This window comes from Erithacus rubecula (genome assembly GCF_903797595.1).
Source record: "Erithacus rubecula genome assembly, chromosome: 1".
NCBI lineage: Eukaryota > Metazoa > Chordata > Aves > Passeriformes > Muscicapidae > Erithacus > Erithacus rubecula.
The window spans coordinates 85,015,076-85,024,998 of record NC_136658.1 but is presented as its reverse complement, the minus strand read 5'-3'; positions in this window follow the sequence as shown (position 1 = coordinate 85,024,998).

The window sequence follows — 9,923 nt, the reverse complement described above, 5'->3', positions numbered from 1 at the left end:
CTTTGTCTCTGTCCTTTCCTGGAGGACCTGCACAGCCTGCATGCCATACTTTTAGGAACACATGCAGTGGTGGCAAGAAGCCTGATCTGAAGAGAAGCACCTCTCTGTGCAGATGCTCTCCAGCTGACCCACAAGGGGTGTTTGGATCAATTCAGTCTGACTGACAGACACGAAATGATGGCAACCCACAAATTATGTTGGATGTGCCAGCTGAGAAAATGAATCTGTCTCAATACATGGATAACCCTATGCCTACATAGCTGCCAGACAGTCTTTTGCTGATCCTTTTCCAAAAGGATTTGTCTTTAGCCCTGGTCCTCCTTCATCTTGCTGCTCTAGGAGGGGAATAAGCCTGAATGCCCTACAACCCTTCATGAGCTCCCTGCTGTCCTGCTGAAGGCCTCATGTGGCTTCCTCTTCTGAACTTGTCTTGTCTGACCTTCCCACTGAGGCAGGGGTTTCTCTGCTGCCTGAGAAAGCCCACCATGAAAAGTGTAAGGAAGCACACGAACCATCATGTGATGGGCATCCAAAGTTTGCAGCCATTGCAGGGCTTTTAATTGTCACTTTAATGTGAGCAGATCCACTTCCCACCACATGATTTACTTGGATACAAAAGGCTAGTCCTGTCTGATCTGGCCATATGAATGCTTCTGTGTTTGTTTGCTGTGTTTTTTTTCTTGTTATTCACAATTTATTTAGAACGAACCCCATTCAAGGTCATAAAAAAGACAGTATGTTCAGTCAGTCAAATTATGGGCCATTCTCCAGGGCAATAACCCAAGACTACAAAAATTCATACAATGCCTTCAAAAAAGAGAAGGAAAAACAGCAGCTTCATTATCTGGCAAGCAAGATCTATGATTTTGTTGAGACTTGCTTAAAATAAACACTATCAGATTTTGTTTTGTCTTCTCACTAAGGAATCTGTGCACAGGCATAAAATATTCAAGCGTTCAGGATGTAGGATATGACAGTAAAAATACTCTCCATTTTCCCTTGTTCCTCCAAACAATCCTCCTGTGCTGGGCTGCCTAATGATCCATGAAATGTAGTCCTACTGATTTCATGAAGTGACTTTCTATCCCATGTAAAGATGGTTCATGTCAGAGTTATGAACTGCAGAAGGGCAGGCAAGGAAAACTGCTCAGGAAGCTCTCTCAGTTGAGATGAGAGACATCTGGATGCTCACAACTCTTGAAAGCAATGAACTTCAAAAAAGAGGCCATGGAACAGTGGCCACACTAAAACAATAAAGATGTTTTTCCTGGAGATGTGCTTGCTGACTTGGAACTGGCCTCTCTGCAGACCCAGGGGAATGATGCTCACTGCTGACTGTCCAGCAGGAGCTTGGGTATGGCCTTCTGATTGCTGAAATGAGCTGTAGCATGAGGGGGAGGTTGGGGAGATGTGCCTTTTAGAATGTTATCAATAATTCCAATCAGGTTTCTTCCAACAGACTCCTTTTTTTTTTTTTTCCCCTTCTCATCTTCTGTAGTTAGGAATACACAAAATCAGAACTCACAGAGGTATTTCCTGCTAATTGTCATTCTTGCTGCTACTCCTACAGTGCAAATTTCTAAAGTTAACTAACTGCAGCATCTCACTTCAAAAAATATTGTTTACACATACTATGCCTTTTCTAAAAAAAATCAGTGTGAGAGTCATTTGTAGTCATTTGTGGATACTGAGAGGACACTGTGGGGGGAGGATTGTTGCTCTTCTACTGGTGTCTATGTAGCTCTTTTCAGACACCTTAGGAGGCAGATTATGACACTGTAGTTTTATTATGACAGGTTATGATAGTCCCCCAAAAGAAAGCTGTTTTCTAAATAATGGCAAGGATGGACAGATCCTGATTATTAGTAGTTGTGGAACATTCTTTTCCTAAAGCAGCTGTACATCAGTAATATATAAGCCTTATTCCCTGGGTACATTTCCTAGATGGATATCCTGATGCAGTGGTGTGTGTGGATCAATCAGGTTTTATTTCTAAATAAGCAGTCCTGTTATGGCAGAAACTTGTATGACCTCCACTTATCTTATAATCTTCAATCAGCTACCATTCTTTAAATGAAATTACTGACTAAAATTCAGTCCTACAGACCACCTGAAAACCTTAAATATGTTGTTGACTTATTGCTTCAGTTCTGGATTTCATGTTGATCTTGGAGTGTATTCCCTCTAATTTGTTAATGAAGGTATTAAAATGGGTTTCAGCAATAGATAAGCAGAATGCCCTAATACTTTTTATTCCTCATCAAAAGACTTGGACATTCTCATACAATTAGATGAGGTAGTGCAGGTGACTGACTGTTAGGTAAATTTCAAGGAAGAAGCAAGAAGGAAAAGATAAATCAGTAGAACTAGAACAACCAAAAAAGAACTCAGTTACCATGCTTTGTAACCTGAAATAATACCTGTTAAAAGTAGAAGATTTATGATATGATCCAGTTATACATTGAAACCATCTCTATACAGAAGTTTTTTCCTGATATACCTTACTGAGTTACTTCTGTAGATGAAGGTAAAAACTTCCCTCTCCTCCCTTATGAATTTCAAGAGAAAAGGCCAACAGCAATTTCATCTTCTGTCCCATGACACAGAAAAGATCTGCAGAATGATCAAAGATTAACCATTTATTGGAGTCCATGTGACCTTTCAACTCTTTTATTTTAAAAGGCTGTGAAAACCAGAGGTGACCTTTATGCTATTATCTAAAAGAGCAATGAGTAAGGGTCAAGCCACTCTTTTTTTAAAGTCAAATAGGTTGGGAATGGCACTGGTGGAAGAGAACTGCCCTTCTCCCTGGCCATGGAAGAGACTTGGGGTCTGCTGATGACTGAAGAGTTTTTGACCAACACTGCCCATGCTTCTGCCTAACCCATCTATAAATGCACTAGTGATTGTTCGCCCTCCCTTACTCAAGGACCACGAGCAACCATATCAGATTAAGTATTACTCTTTTTCATATTTCTCTCTCAACAATTTAATGAGATTCCTGTCCGTGTCTTGACTTGCCTTAACCTTTGCCAGAGACAGGGAAATCTGCCATTTCACTTTTTTTTCTGCCTGAAGATTTCCCTCCTTTTTCTCCTCACCTCTCTTACCACACTGTCAGAGAGGTGACAGCCTTTCCTCTGGTGTGGCTGGGACTCTCTGGGGTACCCAGCAGGGAGACACCCCCAGACAATACAACAGGTCAGCCACAGCACAGGTATGAATCTAGCAGAGGTAGGATCTGATCTACCCATCCTTCTCTTTTTCCTCTGAACATCAGCATTCTGTGCTTTCCTGCAGCATCTGAGCAGCAAGACTAACAAGGCTGTAGCAAATTACTGAGCAGATGAGGGCTAAGAAAATCCAAGGATGAAATGAAAAAACGGGCAAGAAAAATACAGAGCTGAGAAACCAGCAGAAAAGTGGAAGTAAAATCCCATATCTTTACTTAGATTTGTGCAAATATTCTGCTTCATACCCATGAAAGTGACTCATGACTCCCTCAGAACTGAATTTGAGGATGATAAGGCAAAATCTGGCAGACAGCCTTCCCATGCTGTTCCTGGTCTTGCTCAGCACTATTTCTCTCCTCCCACATAGGAATTTCTTTAACACATGAGAGATGATTCTGGGGAAAGTTTTGAAATAACCATCATAAAGGCAAAAATAGCTTTCAAGTGCTTTTCATATTTAAACTGATAGAGAGAAGCCTAATAGGAAAGGTTTTTTTGGCTGCTGGACACCTAAACATTCAAAAGTCTGAAAGAGGGAGAGCATCCTATTTGGCACATTGTTGCAGATGTCCTTCTGTCCAGTCACACTGTGTGTGTATCACCCAACAGCCATTTAAGACTCTGATAATTGCATATACATTGTTAGAAGGGTGGTGTTCCCAAGTAGAAGTATTTTATTTTTTTCCCCTTCAGGAGTCATGAAAATAAGCAGTTAACTAGAGGAACAAAACCCTAAAAGGAAATAGGATTATCTCCTCATTAGACATCAGAGAATTGACACCAAACAAAGTTTTGGATTGAGCTTAGGTAGGTATTGTTTGATAATGCTGCATCTAACATACATCCATAAACAACTATTTTCCAACCTTTTATTTGCATAGAACAGTAGGAACCTCTCTTAATTACTAAAATTTTCTGCTTCTAGCTGTGTCTGGTGTACATGTTGCACCTAAACTGGCAATTTTTCATATTTTTCATCTTATAGACTGAAATCTCAACACATCCTTATTTTAGTTTGGCCTATTTTAAATTCTTATTGTGGTCTGAAAGGTACTAAGAATTTTGTCAAACAAATTTAAGGATTTTCTATTTGTCATCTAGAAATCTGCTACCTCATCTTCAAGAAAGAAATGTTCTGGTGTCTCTGAAGTTCTGGTCTCTGTTAGGGCTCTCAGGCACTATTGGCAATATAGAAACATAATGAATGTATCAAGTGCCCAATGACACAGGTGCAAAAATAGTTTGTACCAGCTGAGAGAAAACTAATGCTTCCTCCTCACTTTGCAAGGAAAAACTAATTGTGTGGAAAAAACCAAACAAAATAAAAACAATCTATATATATATATATTATTTTTTTTTTCATTTAAAAAAAGCTCTCCACCAAGAACCAAGGTATTTTAGAAATGTCATTGCAGTGACTGTTGAGATCTGTTTATTAGCTCTCTCACATCCACATGCTTTCCACACACAGCAGGCTTGCTGGGCAAGTGATGCCTGGGACCTTGCAACTCTGCTGCTACAGAGTCCTGTTCCCTGGGGAAGCAGTGGAACATGATAGGAATCAAGATGATGCAGGAGAACCACTGAACCAAACTTCCATATGGTCCTAGGGTCAAGGTTTCAATTAACTAAATTTATTTTCTCAATAAAGTAAATACTCATCTTGGAAAACAAACACTTATTTGGGAAAATAAATGCTACATTGGTTTTCACCAAATACAATTTTGAATGAAGATTTTGGACTACTTGTCATGGTTTAGGAATGGTATCCCCCAGTTTAGTGTTCCCACTGAGACTCTCCAAACCACACTGCTGCTTGCTTGGTACCCTCCTACTTGTTCCTCCCCCTCTTCCCCTGTGATGGGCTGGAGAGAAAAATTGAAGGCACAAAAATTAAAGATCACAGGTCAAGATAAGAACAATTTACTGGAAACAGCAATGAGATAAGAAAACAAACAATAAGAGAAGTAGTACTGATGACAGTACTGAAAATAAGAAAGAAAACAGAAAAATAAGAAAATAGACATCATTGCTCACCACAGAGACTCCAAAATCCAACTGCCCCCTCCTCCACACCACCCCCACTGCCCCTATGGCTCAGAGCAGTGCTCCTTCTGCCATGCTGGCTTGACCAGAAGGAAGCCCTTGTCCCTGGAAGAGAGTCCCTTCTCCCCACACCTGGCAATGATGAACATAGAACAACCTCCAGCTGATGGCCATGGCTCCATCACAGCTACTGCAAAAATTAAACCTGTCCTGATGGGACCAGGACACTTGTTTAAGCAAAAATTAGAGTATGGGTCCTGTAGTTTGTGGTGTTTCTCAGTATCTGATCAGAGGAAACATGAGTCTACACAGCCACAAGATCTAAAATTGAGACAATCACTGCATACTTCTCCCAGGTCTTAGTTGTGGTAGAAGATTATTGTATGATACTTCAATCAAAAATACCAATATGTTTAAGAAAAGAATGCCAAAACACGTTGCACGTGATGACCATTTATCATTTTGTTCAATTATTTGATCTTTTATATCAAGCCTTACATTCTGAAAACACAAGGCTGAGTTAGAATCCCAGATTTAATTTTTCAAGAAGACACTTTCAACACTAGAGACACATAAAGCAAACCTGTAAGAGCAACATCTAATCTTTTCCATCCCACACATATGCAACCTCTCCTTAACACCACACGCTGGAGTATCAGGAGGCCATTAACACAAGCCAGAGGCACTGCTTTTAATCTTGTGTTTGTTGAAATCTGCCTCATTGTTTGCCTTTTTCTTAACACTTGGCACTGGCAATGATTAATGCTGCCAGCATTTTCCTTGCCAGAAAAGAAGGGGGTTTTTTCTGTTTTTTTCCAGTGAAGCCTGGAGATACCTCTGGAACCACTCTGAGGCTGCCTTTTCTCCCTTGTCTGTAGAGAGAGCAGCTAAGGAGGAGGACAGCAATCTCATGCCCCTTTTAAGAGAGGTTTTTTCAAGAGGGAAGGAAGGAAAAGTGGAAGTTTATAGAATTTTTGTCAGTCAAGGAGAGTGGGAAAAGAGACTCTTCTCCTTCTTTTCACTGCTGAAACATTACTTAGAACCTGCTGATAGCATCTCTCTGCCCTTCTTCAGACACAGCACTGTGCCACCATGGGTTACCCCAAGGAATGCAGCTTGGCAGAAAGCTGAGGTCAGTTGCTTGGTTGACCTACAGCCTGCTCTGGTTAGATCCAGAAAGTGAGATTTACCAGGATGAGTCCAGCTGTGCTTTCTCAATAGTCTGTACCTGTGGGCTAAGACACCTCACTCACACTGATGCAGGGACATGGGTTAAGTTTAGCTTTGCATGGGGAACATCTTTACCTGGTTCTTCTCAATTTTTTCTCTTCTTGTGAATCAAGGAGACCAGAAGAGGCATTTTTAGCTGGTTATTTGCAGCTGGATGTTTGCCAGCTCTTTTTCATCTCCTGAACACCACAGAAGAACCAGATCAGCTTCAATAATCTGGCCTATTATTTTTTTTGTTATCATACCAGTGATAGAAGAGCACCCTCTTCACTTGTCAGCAGTTAATAGGTCACAAGTTTACCAAACATGAAACAATTTGCAACAGCAGGGACCTAGACCCTAAAAGGAGAGAACACACACTTGTCTGGCAGCCACCTCACCACCCCAACAAAGGAGAGACATTGGGTGTTGGTAACTGCTTTTAAATTATCCCAAGTGTAAACTTGATTCTAATTTTTAGGCTTGTCTGGCCGTTAAGACTTTCTTGTTTTTTGCTAACAACTACTCAGTGAGCCAATACTTTTTAAGTGCTGCTGTCATTCACCCACACTGCCCTGTCTGAAAAACAGACATGAGGTTTTAGTGGCTCACTCCTTATCCACCGCATCAGTGAGATCCCACCACCAAAGACAAAGGGTGAAAGATGAAAGCCAAGTCATTCTGTTGCCAATTGTCAGGCTTCAACAGTCTTAAATATGCTGGAAGGGGCTAGATTTTTCCAATTTCAATTTATTGTAGTGCCAGTTGCATCTTATGTGAACACAGAGACAATAATTCCTATGTGTCCTTAATGGTATATTCTATTAATATATTCTAATTGCATATTCTTCCTTCCCTTGTATTCAGCAGCTACAAAACTTGGAAAGAATTGCCAGTAGTAGATGAAGAGAGTGTAAAAGCTACAAAGAGGTGTGGAGGAGGGGAGAGAAGGATTAAGATGCACCAAAGGTCATTGCAATCCCTTCCTTGCTCACCGTCAATCCTCCCACTCTCCAACCTCACTGGTCTGCAGCCATTCCCTTGGATTCCTCTGCCACTTCTCAAGGATCTTCCACTACTAGGGCAATGCTGAAGGTGAGAAGGTAACTTGTAAGGCACTGAAATGTGGCCCTCAGCTGTGACTCAGACTGGGAGCAGTCCTTGTACCTCACAATCTACAGAGCACTTTGGCAGAGGAGCAGGGGTGGGGCTTGGTTGCCTGAAGTTCATGGAGTTATAACAGGCTCACTTTCTATCCTTATTAAGACATTGGGCTGAGAGTGGTTGTTGGTGGTATTGTATTTGTGAGAAGATTCATCAGCCCTGATGTAAGAACCTGAAGTTTAGGGAGTTCATTCTTCTGCCCACACCTTGGTTAATGCACCGTGTGTGCCCTTCATGCAGCCACAAGAGCACAGGCCACCTCCAGCTCCTGTGTCCTCCCTCCTGCCCCGTGCAGGGGTCTCAGGGACACCAGAGTATATCCAGCGGCTTGAAACAGCCCCCTGTGAATTATATAATTTCTTTTTCTGGGAACAAATAGGCTGTTCCAGAGGACAATTAAGCACCTAAGAGGGATCACATGAATTACTCTCTGGAGGTTCATGTTCTACTTCTTCAGTCATGCTCACAGACTTTAGACTTACAACTTTCTTGTATCTTGTATGAAGTGAGACAAGCCCCAGTTACTCTGCAGCAGCTGCAGTCATTCTTTAGAACTTTCTTTTAGGATCAGGTCACAGAGCAAAGCTATTTACAAACCTCCATTTATCCTCTTTTCCTTTCACCCATTACCTTTCTGTTTTTCTGCTTATCTCTCACGTTGTCTGCCAGAAAGACAGTTACTGCTGTGCCATGGCTCCTTCCCTGCAGCCCACTTTAGCCCCCAGGAGCATTTTCCAGGAGGAGAAGAGAGAGCAGGCGTTGGTGTGCAGCAAGCATATGCTTTATGGCAAGGCTGAGGTGCTGAGGAGCAGTAGCTGCAATGTTGATCATACCAAGGCAGCGTTACCAGGAGACACCTCACAGCACAGCACTGTGCCTCTCGGAGGCTTTTTGCCCTCTGGAAGGTAGTGGGTGTAACATTTTATTCTGTCTCTCACTCAGACATGAAGGATGAGCAGCTTAACAAGGTCACATTTGTTAGAGGCATGCATATTTCCATCTGCTCAGGAGGATAGCAAAGTGCCTGGCACAAGGCAAGGAGACACTCTGAAAAGGAATTGTTGCAGAGGGGAGTGTCTAGGCAAAGCTGGAAAACTGTGGTGGCTAGATATCATGCACTGAGACAGGCACAGATGCATTAGATCAAAGGCTCATGTACTTATCAAGCAAAACAATAAATGCTACTTCATTGTTTCAAAATCCTTTGGGCTGTGCTGCTTTCCAGAGGACCAGCAGCAAAGTGGCAGAGAAGATGCACAAGCCTTAGCAGTAATGAACCCCCAAAGCTGAAAGTTCACTCACTTCTCAGGCAGAACCCACACTGCAAAATGGTTCATGACTACTGCTGAGACTTTGCTAGACTTGAGCAAGCACTGTTTCATCTGGCAAGCCTTAGGAGATCCACAAAGATATCATGCTAGTTTAGGCAGAAGCTTAAATTTTTTTCATGGTGGATGAATATGGGGAAAAAGTCCATGAGATGAGAGGCTAAGAAAAAACTCTGAACTTAATTTTTGCAAAAACCCTTTGAGATTAAAGCTATAGCTTCATTTCTTTCACACTCAGAACTCAAGGATCTTCAGAGCACAGATGTTTCAAAATCTAGTATCTTACAAAATTTGGTATCTTGACTCTGCCAAGATAATAGAAATGAAGATGTCCTTTAGGTTCAATGTTATAAATATTTTCTTCCTATTTGCTAAACATATTAAAAAACTGACTATGTGCTAAAATAAGACATGGGGATTACAAAGGAATAGAGAAGAGAGCAATGTCTAAAACATAAAGCTATTCTTTAATATTTTTCTCTCCAGACTTCTAGGAACATTTAGTAATCAGTAGGGAAAAGACATGAGAGTAAATGATAAGGAAGACACAGATGAATTTTTCCTTTGAGACATCACTAGGATGATTTTTGTGATGACATTCATCACCAATTAAAGTGTGTCTTATTGTATCCTCTTTCAATTTTACTCTAGTTTAAGACAATGGCATTATCCTCTGTTAGCTCCTGAAAAATGTTGCCCTTATTTGAATAAAAAGCATCATTTTTAACCAGCAATTATTTCCTTTTCATAGAAAGCTTTCTGCAAATTTTGCAATTTTTGAAATTTTCCAAGAATTTCTGCATCAAAAACACAGACTAAGCTTACACTACCTGAGCTTGCTATCTAAATAGCAGACAACAGGAGATATTCCTGCTTTTTGGGCCAAGCAGGTCTCCTCCCTATCTGACTTTGATATTTTTGTCTCAGTGAAGAAAACAACATA